Source organism: Pteropus medius, unplaced genomic scaffold (assembly GCF_902729225.1).
Source record: "Pteropus medius unplaced genomic scaffold, Ma_sr-lr_union100, whole genome shotgun sequence".
NCBI lineage: Eukaryota > Metazoa > Chordata > Mammalia > Chiroptera > Pteropodidae > Pteropus > Pteropus medius.
The window spans coordinates 742,301-765,842 of NW_024356249.1; the positions used below are offsets into that span (position 1 = coordinate 742,301).

At 41.4% G+C, this 23,542-nt stretch overlaps 2 long non-coding RNA genes across 2 annotated transcripts in view; both read left to right on the forward strand.

The window, feature by feature from the left end:
• The window catches only part of LOC120600961 (uncharacterized), a 14,523-nt gene extending 2,943 nt beyond the window's left edge, over positions 1-11,580 (forward strand). Inside the window, exons 2-3 of the long non-coding RNA XR_005652320.1 lie at positions 10,322-10,436; positions 10,905-11,580. This is a non-coding gene — a long non-coding RNA (uncharacterized LOC120600961). The remainder of the gene's footprint in view (positions 1-10,321; positions 10,437-10,904) is intronic.
• A 640-nt stretch (positions 11,581-12,220) lies between these two features.
• LOC120600962 (uncharacterized) lies at positions 12,221-22,461 on the forward strand. Its single transcript, XR_005652321.1, has 3 exons — positions 12,221-12,355; positions 20,467-21,289; positions 21,649-22,461. It is a non-coding gene; the product is annotated as an uncharacterized LOC120600962 (long non-coding RNA).
• Positions 22,462-23,542: the final 1,081 nt, after the last annotated feature.

The window sequence follows — 23,542 nt, forward strand, 5'->3', positions numbered from 1 at the left end:
AAAAAACAAAAAAAACCAACGACACACACACACACACACAAAGGAATCTGCTCAGCCCCCGATCTCTTCTTCTCAAATATTAATTATAGCAACAGATGCACAACCTCACGGGAGCCCGGGCCCTTCCCTGCGCTGTCTGGAGACCCCGTGGCCTCAAGTGCCGTCTTACCCAAAGCTGGAGTCTGATCTCCAGATAGTTTGTCCAATAAAAGCGTCAAATGCCCATTTAGACAACTGAAACTTTTTTTTTTTTTAAACTTCTAGAGTGTTCTAGGGTTCCCCTACAGTACAGGTTTGTTTTGAGGACAAACCTAGTTTGCAACTGATTTGTAGACCAACGGCGATTGTTATTTTTTGATGCTCACTGAACGTGAGCGATCTTCCGACTTGACCCATGAGAGTGTCTACTTTGACATGGCTTTAACCACGCAATAAGAAAAAGACATTTGAAAGTATTATCGCACAGAGAGAAAGTGGAGGGCTCTACTCTCGTAACAGGACGTGTTATCCGTTAAGAGATCGATGCCAGTTGCATGTAACAGAGACATTGTGCAGCAGTGTTTTAAACAAGCTGAGCCACCCAGGAATGCAATCAAAGTCCCAGGTCAACAAGACTTGGGGTTCTGCCCCTCCTTCTTTAGGATGAGGCCTTGTCCTCAGGCCCTCAGCATGTGCGCCAGAGCGCCAGCTGTGATGTCTGTCAGTTTCTGTCAAGGAAAAGATGGGCGTAGATTCCTCCGAGTTAGCACCCTGTAATGAACCTTTCTGGAAGCTCCACCCAGTGACGCCTCGTTAGATATCATTGGCCAAAGACCTCTGTGTAAGGAACTGCAAAATGCACGTGGCACCAAGTAAAATTGAAGTTCCATTAGCAAGAGAAAGAATATTAGACCGGCAACCAGCAGCCTCTGCCACAAATAAGCTGAGACGATCACAGTTAGCTACATCTTTTTCTGGAATCTACAATAATGATGCTTTTCATAGGACCTCCTTGCTGGATCCACTCTGCCCACCCCCCACCCCCCCAGACCATCATCTTTAATATATATTTTTAATGTTCAAAGATGAGTCCTAGGAAGTCAGAGTGAATGGAAATGCTAGAAGCCTCCTCTCACTAAAATAACTGTGACACCAACTCAAAAAATAAATAAACAGATAGATAAGAAAACCCTCTTACTCATATAAACAATAAGAGTTGAAAACATTCTAGATCTTAATAAGACTTTGGCAGGACACGGTTGACAAGTGCTCCATACCACTCTGCTTCTTCCCTGGTCTATGCTGTGTCTGCTCCCTTTAGATCCAGACTGGTGACACAATGATGTCCGACATAGAGCAAGTGGTCCCAGGGTCTGCCCTTCTGTCAAATGCAGTCATGCCCCCCAGCTCTGGTTACCAGATAGTGTTATTTGAACACATCCCCATTCTCCCAAACAGGACAGGTGACCTGCCTTGCTCCAAGGTCTGCCTCTAGCTATATATGTGGCTGAAGCATTTCCTGGTTCTCTGCTGCCAGATAGTCCCTTGTCTCAGATTATCTCTCCACACCCCCCTCCATTCATATGGATTCTAGAATCTATCCCATCAGACCTTTAAGCACCAATATTAAAGAGGACAGGCCACTATCAAGAATGAGCAAACAGCAACAGCAACAAAATTTGAGATCTTTCAAAAAATCTGAGGTAACATGGCAACAAAGTAAAGATGTAAGAGTTTAAAGAAAAAGTTCCACTTTATATTCTTAGTGAGTTAAAAGCAGATTCGGAAACTATTTTTAAAGGTTGGGATGAAAGGGAGTGAAAAAAATAAGAAAAGCACAATCGCTGTAATAAAACCTCAGTCATGCAGAAAGAAAAAAAAGACAAAACGGGGAAAAATAAACCAGTGAAATATAACTTGAACCTGGGAAGAACTTGCAAGATGTCAGACATGGGTAGATTATTTTTTAAATAGCAGAGAAGGTAAAAGGTCTGAAAAATACAATAAGGAATTGCAATCTTAAAATGACAATAATTTTAGAATGAGAAGACAGATCAAATACATAAAAGGAAAAAAAAAGAGACAAAACTTAAAATATTTTAATATCTGGCCCATATTAAGCATGTACATGACATTTATTACATAATTCAACTAACTAAAAAAGTCGTGAGTCTAAAAATTTAGAGATTTCACCATCTTCTAAGTAAAACCGATCCGCAGAAATCAATGCCGAGATATATTCTGGTAAAAGTTTTTCAGTCAGTACCTTGCAAGTTTACACAAACACAGAGTTTACAAGAGTTAAAATAAAAATGCATTCAGATTTTTTCTCTGGGGCCCTGATTAATGAATAATACCTTCAGAGTTTTCAGAAGAAAGAGATAAAACACTCGATCAGCTTCTGAAAAACCGTTCTCAATTCTTCAACTTGGCAACCCCAAACGTTGAGGCCGAGGAGCTAAATAATTGCTCCCCCACCCCCCGCCAGCCTTTCTTACAGTTAGGAGTCAATATCAGACCTAGTGCTACTTCACCAGAAGAAAACAGGATTCTGCTGGGGTCACTTCTGGATTTCTGATAAAAAGGACACAGGTTTGGCCGACGTGACCCTATCTCCTTTGTCTTGCTTTGTAACCATCCCTTGGACATTGCACTGGTTTCTTGTCGATGATACCCCCCACCTGCCCCCCCCCCCCCCAAAAAAAAAAACAGTGGCTGAAAACAACACAAATGTACTATCTTACAGTTCTGGAGGTCAAAAGTACAAAATGCATCTAACTGGGCTCAAAAAAATGAAGTGTAGGCAGGACTGTGCTCCTTCTGGAGGCTCCAGCAAAAATCTTTACCCCTTTCTTTCCTAGGGCGACCTCTAGAGGCCACTGCTTTCCTTAACTCATAGCTTTCTCTGTCTTCCTTTCTTCTGCCTCCTACCACCCCTTGTGATTACATTGGGCCCTCCCAGATAATCCAGGGTGATTTCTCCCTCTTAAGGTCAGTTCATTTGCAACCTTAATTCCCCTTTACCTTGTAAACTAACATAACAGATTCCAAGAATTAAGATGCAGATAGATGCCTTTGGGGACCATCATTCTGTCTACCACAGATGTGATGGCCATATTGGCAGCTGAGCCAAAGCCAGCAATCGCATACACTTCTTGTTACATGAGAAAAATAAGCGCCTGTAATTGTGATTTTTTTTGTTACCCGCAGCTTTGTACTTCCCTATGAGATAGAGACTCAAATATTATATCCCCAGCCAAAGGCTTATTCTTTTAAAAAGGCAAGATAAGGTCATTATTAGATCTGCAAATTCTTCGAACATTAACCACTCAAGTCTGTTTTCCAGTAAGACACATTACAAATGTTCTCTGAACAATTAAGAGATGAATAAGCAATTGCATTCTTCATTAGGGAGGTTATGATTGAGAAAAAGTGGCTCTAATCACCGAATCTACCTAAAATTGTGGGATAAATACAATAAAAAACAAAATACAAATCTGTAAATTACTAAGCAATAAAAATAGGGAAATTAAGTAATTAGAGGTAATTATGGGAACAAAAGTAAAATACTCCATGTAAATATAAAAAGAAAGTCTTCTTTTTTAAGGTGATTTTAAACTCCAGATTAGTATAATGAAAAATATGAAAGGGAAATAACAAAGATGTCATCAGTTTTAGCTTTTTTGATTTCCATCAAAGGAAGTCAATAGTTATTGTTGGCATAATTAAGTAAAAAGAATTTTAATGTTTTAAGATAATCATGTAAGATTATCCTTAAAATAGGGCGTTAACCTTATAAATCAGAGATAAAAGATAAAAGCAAATGGATACAGTTCATCTAAAGGCAAAAAAGATAAAAGATAACAAGAAAGCATTAAAATATAGAGAGCATAATTAAAGTGACAGATGTCAAACCAAGTACAATGTCTTAATAAGCATAACACGCTAGAACAATTTCTATGGTAAGTCAGTGGAATAAGTACATTGTGAAATTTCTTTATGTAGCTCGTAATAAAATGTCTCACATTTTACATACTCAAACTCACTGTGGTCTTTTGCATTTCTAGAAATGTTTATATAAATGAGACAGTATTGGGGGGACACTTGGCCCTTGAATTTCTTAAATAAAAATGGGACCATCAATGACCGTACAAAATCATACTGTGAAAATGAAATATACAAGTGTAAAATTGAATCTGTAAACGTGGGGTTTAAATACACACGCGAACACACACACGTCTAACTGGAACGAGAAAATTGCCATCCTGCCCGTTCCCACCTCCTCCTCCTCTCTACCCCTCTCTTTCCCTGCACCTTTACAACCCAAGGAGAAATGGGACGGTGTTGGCAAGTCTACAGACCCGATTAGGCTGGAAGCCATACTTTCAAAGCTTCATCTGAGTCTTTGTGCAGCTAAAGCAGATAACATAAAAAGGGACGACACTTAGAAATGAGCTCGCTTTTTATTTATTGTAAACCCAAGGGGATGCACTGTGAAAGTCGGAAGATGATTTCTTTAAAAAAAATCACGGTATCGTCACATTTAAATTCAACGAAAATACAGGCTTAGGGATATGAATCGCTCTAAATGAAAACATGAAATTGTTTGTTTCCATATTGGAAAATAGAGTAAATGTCTTAGCTGGATCGTATTCGTTCATTCCATTCAAAGTAGATTAATGAAGCAGAGACATTTGACAGATAACGTAAGATGTTAAATAAAACTAGTAGAAATTACAGAAATTTCCCATGTTAACTTTCATTAAATCCCTTCTGACAACACCAATTCCCCCTTTTTTTCCTTCTCGCAAATCTTTTAATGGCCTAGAAGGAGATTTTCTAACACTGCTCTTTATAATAGTGTAATTACTGATTTGATTATGGACAAGGTGGACTTCACTAATTGTTCAATAATTAGGTTCTTCTTCCTTGTAATTTTGTTCTGTGCTATCCTTGAGAATTAATGTTTGACCATGTGGGCTGTGCTTCTCTGAATTACTGCTCTCTATTGGATACTAGAAGAAAAAGCGACTTATTTATGACTCACGTTGGTTGCAAAATGAAGGAGAATGGATTTAACGCTGCCCTGTATTATTCTGCTGGAGACCCCAGAGTACATACCTTAGTATCTCCCCCAAAAGAGATTTCAAATACTAGGTTAATTTAATGCAGCGTGTGTAAAAGAAATAGAAGAATGAGATGTTACTGTTACATTCCTCGAAAAGGAAGTCAATACTTATTGCGACTCAAATTCATCTTTCCACTTAGAGGGATTTTTCTCTTTTGTCATCTAGTTAACTACTGTCCATTCTTAAATTCTCAGGTCACAGCCCAGAAATAAACCCTCACATGTATGGTCAATTGATTTTTGACAAATGCTCCTAGACTATTGAAAGGGAAAAGGACAGTCTTTTCAAAAAATGATACTAAAAAAAACCCAAACCAACCTGGATATCTACATGTAAAAGAATGAAGATGTATCCTTACTTTGCACTATACACAAAAAAAATGAACTCAAAATGGGTCAAAGACCTAATCTTATTCTTAAAAGAAAACATTGAAGAAAATCTTCATGACATTGGATTTGGCAATGATTTCATGGACACATGACTGAAAGCACAGGCACCCCTCCCCCCCAAAAAATAGATAAATTGGACTTAATCAAAATTAAGAATTTTTCTATATCAAAAGATGCTATGAAGAAACCAAAAAGAAAACCCACAGAATAAGAGAAATTCTTTGCAAATTATATATCTGATAATTGGTTAATATCCAGAATACACTTTTTTTTTTTAAAAAAAAACCTCCTAAAACTCAAAAACAAAAATCAAAAGATTCAATGTAAAAATGAGCAAAGGACTTGACTAGACATTTCTCCAAAGAAGATATACAAATGTCCACCAAACACATGAAAAAATGGTCAACATCACTTGTCATGAGGGAAATACAAGACAAAACCATAGTGAGATACCACTTCACACTCACTAGGATGGCTACAATTTAAAAACGGAAAATAACAAATGTCAGTGAGGATGTGGAGAAGTGGAAATTCCCATGTATTCTTGGCAGCAATGCAAAATGGTGCAGCAGCTGTGGAAAACAGTTTGATAGTTTTCTAAAAAGCTAAACATAAAATTACCACATGACCCAGCAATCTCACTTCTAAGTACATATCGCCAGAAGAGTTGAAAGCAGGGACTAGAACAGATATTTGTACACCCACGTTCATAACAGCATTAGTCACAATAACCAAAAGGTGGGGACAGCCCAAGTGTCCATCAACAGGTGAATGAATAAACGAATGTGGTATATTATTCAACCAGGAAAAGGAATGAAATTTTGATATATAATACGACATGGATGGAACTTGAAAACTGTAGGCTTAGTGAAATAAGCCAGACGTAGAAGGATAAATAATGTATAATATCAGTTTTATGAGGTTCTTAGAATAGGCAAATTCATAGAACAGCAAATCTAAATGAAGCTCCCAGGGGCTGGGAGGGAGGGAGGTTACTGTTTAATAGAAACAGAGTTTTTGAGGAGAAGATGAAATGTTTGGGGTATAGATAGTGGTTGGCAGCACTGTGAACATATTTAATACCACTAAATTGTGGTTAAAATGATAAATATTAAATTATGTATATTTTACCAAAATGAAAAAAAATCTCAGGTCCCAGGTTGCCATTTCAGGGAAAGCTTCTGAAATCATACTCACTCACAGAAGACTGCTTTTTCTTCCTCGTTTTTATCCTAGTTGGTAAATATACTTTATTTGTGTGGTTTTTGAGCAGCTTACTCTTTCTCACAGGACTGTGTGCTCCGTAATGATTTCCATGTCAAGTTTGCTTACACATCTTCCAACAGTGTCTAGCTCATGGAAATAATTTGGTATAAAAATTTTTATTCAATTAACCTTTCCAGTATTAAGAAAAATAAAATACAATCTTGAGTTCCACACACATTGCAATTTTCTAAATCTTTCCTAGCCATGCCATTTATAGAGTTGACTAATTTTAATAGATCATTTAAAAATATATAATTTAGCAAATGTGGCATGACTAGGCCACACACACACACACAGAGACACAGAGATAGACAAACAAGTCTAATTATTCTATTGTTACATCACATAATTATCCATGATCCAATTATAGATTGTAGAAGGGGTAATTACTTCAAATGGTCTCCAAGAGCCATTATTTTCTTTAATTTGAATTTGTAGGAATGAGGGAGGTAACTGCTTAGAAAGAGGCACAGCAAAGCATTTTGATTTTAGGGAATTCATGCTGTAGACTGACAATCACGATAAGTAAACAAGGTTGCCTGTGAGACTCTGCATGTCTTGTCATGGGCTGCAAATAAACTAGCGTGGGTTAGAATTATGGACTTTTCTACCTGATAATTTGCAGTAACTTTTCATGTAATCGCGAATAGTTCAAAGGGTGAACAAGATAAAAAGAGTGAGATTTGCTACTATTTTTCTTTTCCTTTTCTCATTGGACTAGGAAGCTGAAGATTTTAGAATGGTTCCTTCGATGAATGCTTTAGAGTTCGAATACCCAGAAGAATATTGACAAAATTTCATTCCATGAACATTTTTATCCAGCAATTCTCCTTCTGAACACCTTTCCCCGTAGTAGTGATAGTGGTGGTGAGGATGCTGGATTTAATGCTATTTAAAATGGGAGCATTTCTGTAGTTTGATTATATTGAAGTCTTTTCATATGTCTTTTCCTACTTAATCTGCTTTGTTAGTATTCACCGGTTACATCACTTAGTCTGTTTTTTCAAATGGAAATAATTTTAGGTCTTTGTAAATAAATGATTAAGGCCTTTACGACTGTTTTTGTTGGGACTCTGATAAGTTTGTGTATAATTATGATGTGTGCCTTTCCCTGTGATCCGGAGTTTTTCCATCTGCTAAATGCCATTGAGTAATTTCAAAAAAAGCTGCTAAAAACTGGTTGGCAGAGAGACAAGATTCAAGCAGTCAAAGTTAGTATAATATGATAAAGGATGCTTTTGGTTTTTTCCTCTTAACAGCTGGCTTGAAAATTTCCTCGGGGAACATTATTTTGCTATGTTTGGAGGAAATGTGTCGGTAAGATATTTGGGGCAAATGCAATGTGCAAGCCCAGACAGCAAGATGTTCCCAAACTGCCATTTAAGTCCAGTGCTTCAGGCTGGTTAACGACCCCCTTTTTATTTTTGCTGTGTATATGATGCATGTGTAAATTTGGGTATTGGGGCTTGAGGAGGGTTGAATTGCTTTATGTAATAAAGGGTTGAATGTGTAGGGGTTTAACTATTTTTTAAATAGTAATGAGATGGAAATTTCAGGATACCAAAGTGGGGGAAAAAAGCAGTCAAAGGGAATCATACTTTTCTTCTCAAAAAGTTCATACTGGTCAAACGAGATGCAGCTGTCAGCCACACAACTTCAAGTCTCCGGGGTGTCGATGTCATTGGTGATTCTGGTGGGGATGGGTGAAAATGACAGAGGCTTTGGTGGTGGCCTCGAGGCTGGCTCCCTGAGGCTCCTATTTTGCCAGAAAAAGGAGGGTGTATTACGGCCATAAATGTTACACTCTATGGGTCAAAATCGTCATGTTTGCTTCCCTGGGAAAATCCACTAACGGTGATTTTTGTCTTACTCGGGATATTTCTAATTTACTAAAGTAAACTAACAAGATTCCTAGGGAACGTGTCGGTACAGAAAGACATGCATCTTTGAGGAAAGGGTGCAATGAGAAGTTACCTTTATATGATGGTCATCATCTCTTAGCACCTCTTCTTTTCCCCTAAAATGTAAAAAACCACCACATAACTTTGTCTGGAGGGCCTCTGGAAGATTTTCGTATGGAATCTGAGATTGAAGGAGGAGGGTCTGGGGAAATAGAAAAGACAATAAAGCTGAAAGGGAGAGAATGGGGGTGGGGTGTGGGGATGGGGTGGGGTGGTGCCAGAGATAACCTGGGTGTCACTGGCTGGTCAAGGCCACAGCCTAATAAACAGAACAGGTGTGCTTTATGTCCTTACTGACTTGATATGAATAACTAGAAGGATCTTGGAAGTTACATTTTTAAAAAGGCAGATGGCAAAATAGCAACAGCTCCTCAGTCTCTGATTTACTTCCTGGAGAGGTGATTCTCATCAACCAGGAACACCCACGTAAGACCTTACGCGAGCAAGAAATAGACTTCTACCGTGGTTATGCCATTATGAAGCTTCGGGTTACAGCCGCTCATGTGACCCTAACTCATACACTCTGCTGGGGCGTGGATTAAACAGAGATTGTTCACACGGACACAGGAGTCAAAAGGTCAGAGAAAGGGGATATTGAACGGTGACTTGAGAAACCTAAAATATTAGGTACTCTCTCAGGGCTCCCCCCGTTATGAGTATGTTTCAGGGAAGGGGGGAAAAATCAGCATTATATAACACAAAGCATGGCTGCCTCTGTCCTCACTTCTGTAGCTGGTCATGAGGACTCGATTAATAGTCACTACGACCTTCTTCCACCTCCCACGCCACTTACCCTCTACCAGCACCTCGGCATGCTAACATTGCTGTGGGATAGGACGGAGGACACCACTATTCCCAGAGGGTCTGAGTCTGTGGGGTGCTGGCTTCCCTGGGTTGCTGCTGTTTTTATTATCAAGGGGTGTTGGACAGAGGAAGACTCACTCAGAGGCACCCCAGGGAATACTCAGGCTTCCAGGCAGAGTCCTGCTCACCAGCACATGCGACAGCCACCAAATTTCCCTTTGATCATGGGGATCATTCCCTTATGTTAGTGTAGTGACCACCTTATAAAAACGCGTCAAAATATTCACCCATTATTGCTTAACTTCCCCCCTCATGGGTTCGATTCGTGTGTGTGCGTGTGTTCGGAATCTATATTTTTTCAGCTTTTCTCCTGAAATTTTCATTTTAGCAATGATTTTTAATTTCCATGACCTCTCTCTTATTCTTTGCTTTTTTTTTTTAAAAAAAAATTGTTTTCACTTTATCCTTTCCTTCATCAACGGACACAATAAATACAACCTCAAACTTTTCTGAAGAATAAAAAAAGAGACTTAGAATTGAATCGATGTCCTCGTCTCTTTCCTGCATTATCCCTGTTTTCTCTGGAGTCAATATTCTGTTTTATGACCTTGATCTCTTCCTTTTGACCTTGTTTTATGACCTTGATCTCTTCCTGTTTTATGACCTTGATCTCTTCCTTATGCTACTACATAAGGAAGAGTAATTAATTAATGATACCTATTATAACCTCCCCGCCCCCGTTCTTAGCGGCATAACCCAAGAGAAGTCATTTCATTTTGTTTGCTTTTTACAGAAAGGCCAATGGGCATCTTTCTGTTTGGAAAGCTCACCTGGGCAGCTGTCCTAGAAGAGATGACACAGAGATCCAGGATGCGACTATCCGAGGCTTCTCACTGTTGCCACAAAAGGTGAGAAATAGGAAGATCACATTGTTGGAGACTTGGTGTTTGGGGCCAAGCCTGGATGGGGATCATATGTTTCTGCCCACATTTTAGACCAAGTCATCTGGCCCCATCTCGATGCAAGGGTACTGGGAAATGCAATTTTCTTGTACTCCCAAGAGGAAAATAAAACGGTTTCATAAATTTATAGCATTGTCTTTGCCACAGCTGTTTTTTTTTTCCTTAAAACAAAACAAATGTCTGCTGATATTCAGTCATCCAATCATGTTTATGAATAAAAAGAAGTCGATTATTACCTGTGACTCACTGACATTTCCTTTGATAGTGGCCTCTTCCCTGCAGGAGAAGGCTGACTCAGGCTCCCAGCTCGTGGGTGTGGCGTGGGGACTGGCAGGCTTTTGGCGCAGATAAACAAGCCAGCAACCTCTGGAGGCCGCTGCCCCTCTTAGGTTAACAGTTTCATTCCTTCGAAAGGTGTTTTTCCAGCTTCGTGCCATGGACATCTTCCTCAAACACATTCATACATGTGGAGGCCGGAAAGGAGGCTCTGACTCAACAGCCGTTGGACAGATTGCTCTTCAAACAACTGTCTTGCGTTGAGTTCTGTCTCGTGTTCTGACTACATCCCTGTGGACCCGAGGAGCTCTGTGAAAACAGTGCTGTCTCCCCTGCTGCTTTCTCCCCTCCTCGTCCCGAGCTGCATCCTCTCTGATGTATGTCACCTTGGCCATAGCATCTTTGATCTTTCGGAAACTCATAAACTCTTGTTTCGCTAATATTTTCCTTCCCCTATTTAGCAATTGTATTAATTTCTTCTCTTTCGTGCTTACGAATACTTATATTCCAATAGTCGGTTGCTTGTTTTTGTAGAGTGAGGGGAGGTACATAATTTTCTTTAAGCTATCGTCTTGAACTGAAAGGGATATGTTTTTCACTTAATGATGAATGATTTTCCATGCCAATATAGCTATTTTTTGTGTCATTAAATAATCTAAAACAAGTTTTGAGATGCGAAAAATGTTTTATCTTGTAGTATACCATAATTTACGTAATTTTTGACAATTATAAACGAGTCTACAATGGGCATTCTCGTACCTGAGATGTTAAATGTCTGATTGTCTTAGATCAAATAATTCCTTGAAGTGGAATTGCTGGCTAAAAGGCTATTTGCTTTTCTAAGACTTGATGTGTGTCTAGCAAATTGCCCTCGAGAACTATCACACTGTCTTATAAGCCCATCGGCAGTAGGTATTATCATTTAAAAATATCTTTACCAATTTATTTATGCCAGTAGCGCTTACAATTCGAGTACCTTTGTTTCTTCAGCTGCAAAAAATGGTCTAGATAATGGAGTTTTGTAAGGCATTAAACATGTACCTCACACATGCCTATCGCAAACTAAAAATAGGGGTAAATTTTGTTTTAAAAATGGTAAATTATTTAAAAGATAAAAGAACCAGATGGCTGTCTTTAGGGTTGTTATGGGGATTAAATGAGATAATGTATGTAAAGATATACAGAAATGGTATATATGTCATATATAAGTGTTAAGTATGAGTGTTCTCTCTTCTTCTAATCTAAGCCTCTGAATGCAAGGGTTATTCCAAATTCAACGTCCTGGCTTGGACTCAGGGAAAGCAAGTGATCACGTGGATAGATAGCATCTGAGCTTGGGGGTAGGTGGTAAGAATGACCCATTACTGAAGAAGAGCAAAGAGCCCAACAAAGGAGGGACCTCGGGGGGATTTAACTTCTCCTTGGCCGAGCATTCAGATTCTCTTTTGATTACACATTTATCTGAGCATTGTGTGCGAGCAATTTATTTGAAAGGCTGCTGTCATCTTCTCCCTGGACATCATCCCTGTGGCTCGGCGATTTCCTGCTCACCCCCACCTCCACCGAGTGTTTATGTGACTTCGACCCAGGTACACAAGAGAACACGTTTCTGGTTCACTCAAGAGCTCTGGGGATTTGGATAACAAGTTGGCAGGCAGGAAGGGACAGAGTTTTGAAAAAGAATAAAGCGAAAAGAACTAGCATAAGATACATCGTGGCTACGCAAACGGGTAATACTGAATCTGGAAAGGCGAATATAAAATTATTGGAACGTCAGGTCCAGAAATGATAGGATAAAGAGCACTCAGGTGGAATAGGTGGGATCATTGTTCAGACACGCCTCTGCCTTGACCTTTTCTGTAAATTTGGGATCTTTGGGATGAAAGACTGGGTACATGAAGCATTTTACGTGAAAAGCCATATTTTCTCCTTCCTCGTTTCTTCCTTTACCCTCTGCTTTTCCTCTCCTGGAGTGCACCCTATTCCGTTCAACGAAGCCATTGTTTTACATCACATTCAGCTCTAAAACACATTTGATTAAGAATAAGTGTCCCCAGATCCACTCACGCAGTCCTCGCTTGCTTCACTTCCCCCACACGTGCCCTGAAATCCTCTCTGAGCCTCTTCCGCGCGCCACCGTATGGACTAAACGCGCCAGCAAGTGTCGAAAACAAGATGTCCTTCCCGAGTTTCTATCAATTAGGTTATGCATTCTTCTCTGCTGGTAAGAGATGTTAAATAATCGTGGCTTAAACAAACAAACAAAAAAAGTTTTTTCATTGACATAGAAGAAGCCTGGAAGCTGGTCAAGAGGCTGCAGGGCAGTTCTGGCGGATGGACATTTATTTCTCTTTCTCGTGAAAGCCTGAATGTAAGTAGTTCAGGGCAGTCGCAGAAGCTTCACAATGACTAAGACCTGGATCCACTCCCTCCCTCCCTCCCTCCTTCCACCCTTTCTTCTTTCCTCCCCTGCATCCCCATCCGTTTCTATCTATGTTTGGCACATCTAGGCTGCTTTTTATCTCGTCGTATGTGTCTCAGAGATTACTAACTTATTTATCTATATTTAGCACATCTCATGAACGCTGCCACCGTCTCACAAGCTCCTTGCGTCTACGCTTAGTTTCCTTACCCTCCGTATTTGCTTTCTTGTCTCTGTAACAGGTTCTAACATTCTCATGGTGGATACGTAACAGATAAATGTCAGATAAGCACCACGTGTAAATAATATGGCATATACATGCGACAAATACCTTTCAATTCCTTCTCTCTCGGTTATTCATTACACTGAAAATTTTGAAGTCTAGACCAGTTGTCCTGTGCCAGCTTCTCTCTTTAATCTTCATTTTCTTATCCTTTACTTTCCTGGGACTTTGTCAGGAAGAAATACGGGAATCCTGAAATTCTCAAGTTCTGTGAAATTCTTACTGTCCTTCTAATATTTGACATGCTTACGACCGCAGATGCGCACGCTAACAGAAAACCCAGTTCTGTTGTTCTTTTGTGAGTTTTGCACTCTCGTGGAAAGGAAAATTTTAAAAAATATTTCATCTCTTGCCTCCGATCTTAGCTTTTTCTTGTTTCTCTGTTTCCCAGGGGGAAGCAAAGCCAACCATTTCCCTGACGTGACACAACACTGTCATCAAGGGCTCTGCAGCCAAACTGCCTGGCTTGGTCTCTTGGCTCAACTACTTACTAATCTTGTGACGTGGGCAGAATTATCGAATCCATCTGTGCTTTCTTATCGGTGGAGTAGGGGTGATAAGAAAAACCGTCTGCAGCTTAGGGTCTTTGTCAGGATAAAGGTGATAAACATTTCCAGGCTCAGAACAGTGCCTGGGGAAGAGTCAGCACTGATAGGCATCAGAAGGCCAGGTCACCCCTGCTGTTCTTGGTCTGTGACAGGAAGTAATGGACCGCATTAAACACAGGGGCTTGGGTGCTAGGCTTTGGATGGGATCCAGATGTCGCCTGTACTGTGTGACCCCAGACGAGTGATTTGGTCTCTCCAAGCCTCATTTGTTAAATGAGACAAATTCCCACCACCTCTCAGATGATGTAGCTTCATTTTAAGGGTGATAATATAAGAAAACAACTAAGTCGCACCCGGACCCAGCAAGTACTCAGGACATGTTATCTGTTATTAAAAAAGAATTGTTCGTTCTCTACATCTCTGTAGTCCACTAATCTTTAAGCTTGTTTTGGGAATTTGTCATTGATTTTCGATTTGCATATGAAGTTTATTTTTTTTTTAATGAGACACTTTCTTTAGCAACTGTTTACGGCCCTGAGACTTTGCCAAACTTCTCCGTCTCAACTTCCTTTAGTAGCAGAGAACTCAATTATAATCGAGCACCCAACTTTTCACAGAGCACAGCGAGATTTTAAACGGAGATATAAACGAAGCTTTCTCGCATCCTCACTATTAGTAACATAGTCAAGAATGAACATACCCGACAGGCCAAATAATTGTTGCTATTGGTATGACTCACGGTGAGTCTTACGTGTGGAATCTTGAGATGTGCGTGTGAGAGAAAGTGTGTACGTGTGTGTGTGAGTGTGAGTGTCCATTGGCTTCTTCCCTCTGGGACTTGCTTTTCCCGCCTCTGAGGCACCTCGCTCTGGGAGTGACGGCATCTGGATTCCCTGATTCTCATTCTGTTTTTCCCCTGAATGGCTCTCCTTTTTTTCTGCCTGCTCAAATGTTTCCATTATCCCCAATTAACCACACCCAGAGCTCAGAGCACCACCCTCTCACCCTGGCGGTTTGGACTTGGTTCTTATTAGGATCCAGTTGGTACCACCCAGTCTCATCCCCATTGCTGCTGACATCATGCAGTTAGTGTCTGCTCTGTCGTACATACTGTTTTTTTTTTTCTTAACTTTTTCCCAGCGTCACGTCCTTGCCTTATCTAGTTCCCCTCTTTCGATGTGCTCCTTCCCACTCTCGGCTCCCACCGAGGGCTCGCCAAAAGGAGGGGCTGTGGAGGGAGCCGGTGGGACTGACCACACTTCTTCTGCTCATCATTATTTGAAGTTTTCGCCTTTTATGTCCACAGCCCTCTCGAAATCTATAGCTTAGCATTCTCTGCTGACCCGTTTTTACATCCTAAGATGATCTCCAGGATCATTCACTCATGCCCTTCATCTGTTCCTTCACATACTCATCCCTTGCTGGACATCCCGACTTCCTGTCAGTCTGAACTACTCTGCACCATTTTTAATGCTGTTCTCAATAGGTAAGATGGGGTTTGAACCTAATGACAGTAATTCGCTTAGTTACCTGCTCAAATAAGTGAAGTGGAGTGAGGCTGAGTCTCAGTAGGTGGCACTCAACATACATTATACAACTACATGTACCTAAAAAATATGAACACTGCAAGTTTCCCTCTCTTTCTTTATTTCTCAGAAATAACCATTATTAGCAATCCAGTGTGCATTTTCCCAGCCCTTTTTCTCTCTCTATATTCGCATCCCTTACAAAAATAAGCTACTTTGAGATGGATAGCAGGCATCAAATTACTACTGGTTGAATAAACGAACGAGTATATGTGTGTGTATGTGTATTTTTATATATAAACATATAAACGGCTTTGCATATGCATTTTGCTATACATCATATCGCTTCATACATATTACTTGGCAGCTTGCCTTTTTTTTTTTTTTACTTAGCAGCATATCTTGGGACTATTTCTATGGTACCACATATTGCTCTATTTCATTCAACAGTACTGCTGCGTAGTTTTTTTTTATGTCTTGAATATTTATTCTTCCCTTCCTTTACTGATGGATATTTACCTATTTCCTATATTTGTCATTTACACACAGCACGATAACATAAATCCTGGCCCAACTTTTTGCCTACCTGCATGTGTCTTTTTATGCAATTATTTCTTTGAAGGGGAAGGTCGAGTAAAATGTTATGTGCGTTTTTAATAAATGTGGCCAAACCGCCCTCCGCAAAGACCGTCGCGGTTCACGATGTCGCCGTGGGCGAGAGAGGGTCTGTCCCCGCATGCGCACCAGGTTCGGGTATTCTTGTTTCCGTTACTTTTGCCGATGCGATGGGTGAAATGGTGTTTGCTTTTGAAAACATTAACATTTCACCGATCTTGAGTTAGACTAAGCATCTTTCCGGACGTTTTTTGGCCTTCTTCATTGGGAGTCAGTCCTTTAGACATTTTTTAATTCTTTTTCCGTTTCAGAGGAAGAAATTCCCCTCTATTGTGCTCAAGAATGAATTCCTCGTGCTTCCTTGTTTCTCAATTGTCTTCACTCCTTCGCGTCCTGAATTTTCCTGTGTTCACTGATTTCTTCCTCTCGGCTCTCCAACCATCAGAGGGCAATTATCTCGGGATAAAAGACTTTATCAGACTTCACGTTCCCTGGTTCTCTCCACTGCTCTACTTGTCAAATGATTGTTCCACGTCTGCTCCTCTTACAGCCTCTAATCACTGATACCAGTGGTTCTACCCAGTCCTAATTCACCGACCTTTTTAGGTCTCTTTAAATTCTGTTGCTTTTTTTTTTTTTTTTTTAAATCACAGACTTCTCTTAACTCCCAGGTGCCATTCCGTTTCTCTTCTGACCTCTAGGACTGACTTCTTTCTGCTTTAAGTTTTTTTTTTTTCTTCTTCTTTTGACAAACAGTGTGAGTTTTCAGCAATTCCTGGTTTGGACTTTTGTTGTTTACCTTCATTGTAGCTTTGGAGATCTCGTCCATTCCAAATGTTTCGACTATTATCTTTACGGAAAAATCTCCCAAATCACTGTCACTCGTCCTAATGTCACATTAAAAGTCCAGTCTTTCACTTTACTTTTAACCATTGAATCGGACCACTGAAACGTCAAGATCAGAGCACTAAATTATACTTATTATTCTCCTCTGTCCCACACCAATATAATTTTACCAATTTTTGTGGGTAACAAAAAGGAGAAAACCTTATTGTCTTAGTAGCAGAATTCTCCCTAGATAGAGATTTACTTTGTCTACCAAATACCTTAGTGAGTCGCTTTTGGCGATGAGGGATAAGTGGGAGGGTAAGAGGTACCAGATTATACACAGAGATGTGGTCTTTGCTTTCTAAGTGGGGCCGATCAGATATTACACTTTAGTTTAGCTGAGTGTACTCTTCAAGAGCTGAATTGTCTGGGACAACAACGAGGAAGGGAGTGGCTGTGGAAAGAAAGAGAAGGAAAAATGTAGCTGGCATCCAGAATGGAAATTCGGCAAAAGCCCAGGCACGTTTAAGAAGGATTTTATGATGCTTTTTGCTTGGTATAGAATTATAGATTGATGATATTTTTATTTCCTGTCCCTAAAGATGTTGATTGCTCTACTGTCTTCGTACGTGCACTGTTATTATGAAAAAAAAAAATTTTTTTTTTAAAGTTTCTTTATCTTGAACCACTGTACAAAACATGTCTTTATTCCCTGGATGCTTTTAAGATTTCTCTAACAATAGTTTTGAGCAGTTTGATTGTGATATTCTCTGGCGTGTATATGCATTTCTTGTGCTTTGGGTTTTGTCAAGCTTCTCGGATCTGTGGGTTTAGAGTTTTATCAATTTGGAAAATTTTCAGTCATAATTTCTTCTAGTTTTTTTTCTTTCTTCTCATCTCTCTTTTTCTGAGACTTCAACAAATATTTCAGGCCATTTGAAGCCCTGTAACTCATTGATGGTCTGTTTATTTTTCAATTTTTTTTTCTCTTTTTATTTCATTTTAATTTGTTTTTAATGCTATGCCTTCAAATTCATTAACATTTTCTTCTGCATTGTCTAGTCTGCCAATATTCTCAACCAGTGTTTTTTTAAAAAAAATTTCAGACATGGTAATTTTCCTCTCTAGAAGTTTGGTTTAGGGCTTTAAAAAATATCTTTTTTGTCGGTACTTAACATGTTCAATCTTTCCTTTAGCTTTATGAGCATATGGGACACAATTATAATAACCATTTTAATGTCTCTTGTCTTCTAATTCTAGTAGCTGTGTCAATTCTGGGTTCGTTTTGATTGATTCATCTTCTCCTCATTATGACTTGTGTTTTTCTGCTTCTTTGCATGCCTGGTAAATTTTTATTGCATGCCGCACATTGAATTTTACTTTTGTTTAAGAATTTTTATATCCCTCTACACACATTGACACTTTGGGGGGCACTTTTTGTGTTTGCCACAAGCCACCTCCACTTCCTGATCTCTAGTTCAGTTGGGGTCGGTCGTAGAACCTTGTTCTCTCCACCCTGGAAATTAGCACAATTCTTCTCTCCCTTCAGAACTTTGAGCTTTTGATTCTGTCCTCTCTACCTTTCTCTCATCTCTTTCTGTGTTTAAGATGTAGCCAGGCAGAGGGCAGAACAGGAGAGGGCAGAGGTCAGGGCTGGCTCTCCTAGCTTTTTCAACTCTTCTGTAGAGGAAAAAAAAAAAGGACCCTGTAAGTATCTTTCAGATCTATTGTTTAGGGATAGATTTCAGTTTTAAAATTAAAAAGAGAAGAGTTCAAGTTATTGCCATTCTTTCTTTTCATTTACAAAGCTTTATCCTGACAGTAGCGATTCATCGAGCATCTAGTGTGCAGAGGGAAACCCACCATGACAGCAGAAGAATTTGAGGAGAAGCTTGCTAGAGAGGTGGGCTCTCGCCTAAGAAAGCGCCAGCCTTCAGTTCTGCTTGTCGGGTTGAACCCCCTCATCTGGCCGAATTCCTCCCTTTTGGAGATCAACTGCCACGAAGTAGAGGGATCACATCTTCACTCACATTTTAACATATGAATGACTTAAATGTATTGAATGAATAAGCGATATTGCAGACGGAGATGGAGAATGAGGAGATATGTTCTTAAGGCATCAGCCATACGGAAGGAGCCCCAAGCTCCTGAGTTGTGACATTGATCAAGGACTCAGGAGCCAGCTGGCTACTCTGATCTGACTGATATGTCTCTTCACCCTCCAATCTGCTGTGCCGTCGCTAAGGAGGAAGATTGCGTTAGACTCTGCTCGGCGATGATCATGAGCCAAAGCTGCCGATGAGTGATGTCAGCTCTTCTGGGCTATGCAGGACCCACACACAGCCTTTGCTGGTGTGAACGTCTGCCAGCCTAACGGAAGCATGACGTGGTCCCAGCAAGGGCAAGAACGATTCCCTCCTCCTTGGGTTTGCTGCCACCTTCTGTTTACCCTCCTTCCATCTTCGGGACTAACTCAACAAAAATTCCAGGAGCAAAGACAAAGAAGGACAGGAAGGGAAAGAGAAAGGAGAAGAGAGGCCGTGTGTGTGCGTGTGGGCACTTATGCATCTTGGGCTCACTCCCCCCAATCCTAAAGCGTAGGTATCATATCGAGTCCTATTAGCAGATTTATAAAAACTGAGATGCAACAACCGTAAAACATCATTGGCTTCTTTAGTTGGCGATAGTTATTTTTCATCACTTTCTAAATGTTCACAGAATACACCTTATGCTTACTACTTGATTTGTCATCATTTAAGTCATATTATAAGAGGACTCGTTAAAATTGGAAAGGATAAAAAACAACCAGTCTCTCACAAATATAGTACTTGAAATGCAAACCAAAAAAAAAAATGTGCTACAGCTGAAACTGTTTGAGGCGAGAACCCCGAGATTAACTGAATTGTGTTACTATAGCATCAGCAACAATAACAAATATATTACATCACTGCTTGTCTGGCTTGTCTAGACCCTGATGAAATGGGAACATGTCGCAAATGCCTGATCTGCTTCAGGCTCATCATTCTCCTTGTTAGGTCACTTCTACTTCTACATTCTCCTTGTTAGATCACTCTACTACATCCAACCCAAACTGAGTAATTGTTTTGCAAATGAGTCCTCAGAGGACAGAGTATGGCAAAGGCAGAGAGAGGGGGAGGTTCCAGAAGACATGCTGGCTGTTCTCCAGGTGTGTTGGGGTCCTATGTCTCATTTCAACAGAATGAGGTCATACCAGCTTCCAAGCAGATTCTCATCCTTAGCCGTTATGAATCAAGGGTTTGGCAATGCTTCTTCTGTCTGCCATCCCTCAGTGCCCACCCTCCACCCCATCCTATAAACCTTTCACTCTTTGCTACAGGCATAGGCTCTCCCTGGAGTCCAAACAACAGCCAACACTTATAAGCTTGTGCGCGTGCAGTGCACCAAGCAGAATGCGTCTCGCGACCATTCGTAGGTATTATAATCCTTTTCGTTTCAGATGAGAGAATTGGAGACCAGAGTTTGCTGAGAAGCCGAGCTGCGATTGGAATCCAAATCTATGTGGTTCCAAGGCCCCAGGGTGTGTCCTCCAGCTCATGTTGCATTTAGAGGATAAATTAGATGTAGTGAGGCCAGCAGGGGCACGTGGAACAGAGTCGGGCCGGGATCAGTTCTGTTGCTGAGCTGCCTGTCCGGGTCTCAGACCTCTCCCGCCAGGATGAAGAGGATGTGGATCTCTGGGTTGGCTGTCGGAGCAGCTTCCTTCTCTGAGAGCTGAGCTTTTCTGCTTTGAATACCCAGAAGACCTAAATCTTTTGAGCCTTGATCTGCTTTTATCGCCTTTCCAGCTTCCCAGGCGATACGTCCTACAGCCCCTACAGCTGGATTTCCAGCTTCAGATAAACTAAAATCCCTTTTCAATACATCCTGCCAGTTTCTCTGATGCTTACAGAGACTCTTGATGGTCTCCTGGGGGAGCCAGAGAGTCATCTCTTGTTTACAGGTAACTAATGAGTCATTAAGTATATTTACATACCAGGACTTCAGCAGGATTTCGATATAGATAACCAGTGCTGGTAGAAGCTTGTTCCCAGGGAGGTTGGGGCTGATTCATCAAGCTTTTAAGAAAAGATCAGCCTCATTTCCTCCCCAGCTTGAGGGGAAATGATTGCTCTCCTCTGTGGCAGCAGATCTCCTGGAGGGAGGGGCCTGGCCACCTGTCTGGCCCAGACGAAGTGGCGTCTGCCTCTGCTAGTTCGACTGAAGTCTGGCTCGAACCATGCTCTGCTCTCTCCTTGCCCTTCTCCTGGGCACTTTCTTAGGTGGGTGCTCTCCTTTCTGGCAAGCCTCCCCTCCCCCAACCCCGTGAATCGAGGGCCTGAGCTGCTGTGTTTGATTCTCTTTAGTGCATTCCTTCCCTTGTCTGGAATAAACGTGGGACTTTAATCTTAGTGCCCTGTGTGCTGGGTCTTGGTTTCCTCTGTGCCCTAAGAAGGGGTTTGCTCTCTGGGTCTCCCTGGCCCAGCGAACCCCTGCACCCTCGGCCCTCCCGATGTACTCCCTGTGATTGATCCCTCCCTTACGCTTGGGCCATGGAAGGCCTTGAGCCTCCCCTCTGTCTGCGTGGAAGGCGAGCTGGGCTGGTTTCGTTGCTCTAAATGGCCTTTCACCCTCCCCACAGGTGTCAGAGCTCAGACCATCCACCAGCGGCCACCTACAAAGGTGCAGGTTGTTGGCAGCCCACTCTCTCTGGAATGCACTGTGAAGGGGACATCGAACCCCAACCTATATTGGTACCGGCAGGCCTTGGGAGGGGCCCTCCAGCTGCTCTTCTACTCCTACAGTGTTAACCAGACAAAGTCTGAGGCACCCCAAAACTTAACGGCCTCCAGGCCCCAGGATGGCCTTTTCATTCTGAGTTCCAAGAAGCTCCTCCTCAGCGACTCCGGCTTCTACCTCTGTGCCTGGAGTCTCACACTGAACGGGGTGGGGCAGACATCTGTGCAAAAACCCGCCCTCTCCTGAGTCCTCACCGCCCTCCCCAGGAGCCCTCACTCGGGGGAATGGGCGGAGTGTGTGTGTCACTGGGTATTTGCCAGCCAAGGCGAGAGCAACCGAATCAAGCCAGGTTCTCCAAAAGAACGATTTACACGTGCAGACCTGTGAATCGCGGACGCACAGTCACGTTCCTGATGCGTGGATGTCTAGTCCTAGACTGTCATCCTGCAGCCCTCGCAATGTGTCCTTCTCCCCACTTCCTGGCAGTCTACCCTGGGGAGCGGGTTTGCGCACAGACGGGTGAGGGAGGTAGCATACACCTGAGACCGGATGAGGTATGTTGGTGGACGGGTGAGCAGACAGGAGGATGCCCACTCAGGTGACTTAACTGGTTAGTGTTCCTCACCCAGCGAGGTGTTTGGTGGATTGTCCTCACGTAGGGCAGAAGTGTGGCTCCGTTAGTATCAGAAACATGCACTTAGGGATTTCGATGATTGTTGGGCATTTTATTTTAATTTTTTAAAAAAATTCTCATTCTACTGTTTCTCATCCCTTCTTCTGTAGCAAAAGAGGGAGCAGAGAAGCAGATGGTGATCAAAGAGTTGGGAAAGAGAGAGGGCATGCCTGTACAACGGTAAAACCCTAAAAAAGAGAAATTACTTTGATGGGAATGAAGGCGAGGAGAAAGCTTTTGGAGGTGGCTGGGTAGCGATGCCATGGTTACCTTGGCAACAGAACTTCCGTCCTCATCTCTCAATCCCTCATCCTCTTTATTCTTTAAAAGGTTTTCCGTCTTCATGTCCCTTCTGCTCCACGAGGGGGCACAAGAAGATTTAAAATACTGTTTCCGGCATCACTTCATCTGGGACGATTCAGACGTGTTTATTTTCAGTATCGTTTACAACGTAGTAGAAAGTCTGAGACAGAGACACAAAGTGATCAAGACTGTATTTAATAGTGCCCAGGTGTCTCCTACTGCACCTTCAAGGTCATCTACGTATTAAGTAGCTCATATGTGCTAGGCACTGGGACCCGACACAGGGATTTTAAAAAGTGAAGTACATTCGAGTTGGTGCCGGGCGTGGTCATTCGAGTACATTCGAATGTAAACCAGCCTGGTTTAATCAAGACAATTGGTTTGCTTTTTGTGTGTGAGTATGAAAATTATTATTTACTAAGTCGATCAGCAGTGCTATGACCACAAACGTGAAGATGCATTTACAACCCATTTAATAGTTTTAGATTTAACATAAAGTTTTAGATTAACATAAACATTGAGCAGATAATAGAGAAAGTTCTCGTTGGTGTGCTATGTTTGTTACTATTAATGAACCAATATCGATGTATTATTCCGAACTAAAGTCCATGGTTTACATTAGGTTCACTTTGTTTGTACGTGTTCATGGTTTTTGACAAATACATCGTATCCCATCCTCTCCATTTCAATGTCACGCAGAATGGTGTCACCGTCCCCAGTCCCCTTTGGGCTTCGTCTACTAACTACCCTTTCCCTGGAAACCCTGGTGACCACTGATTTTGACACCGTCTATATTTTTAAGGCACGTGGTTTTCGAGTC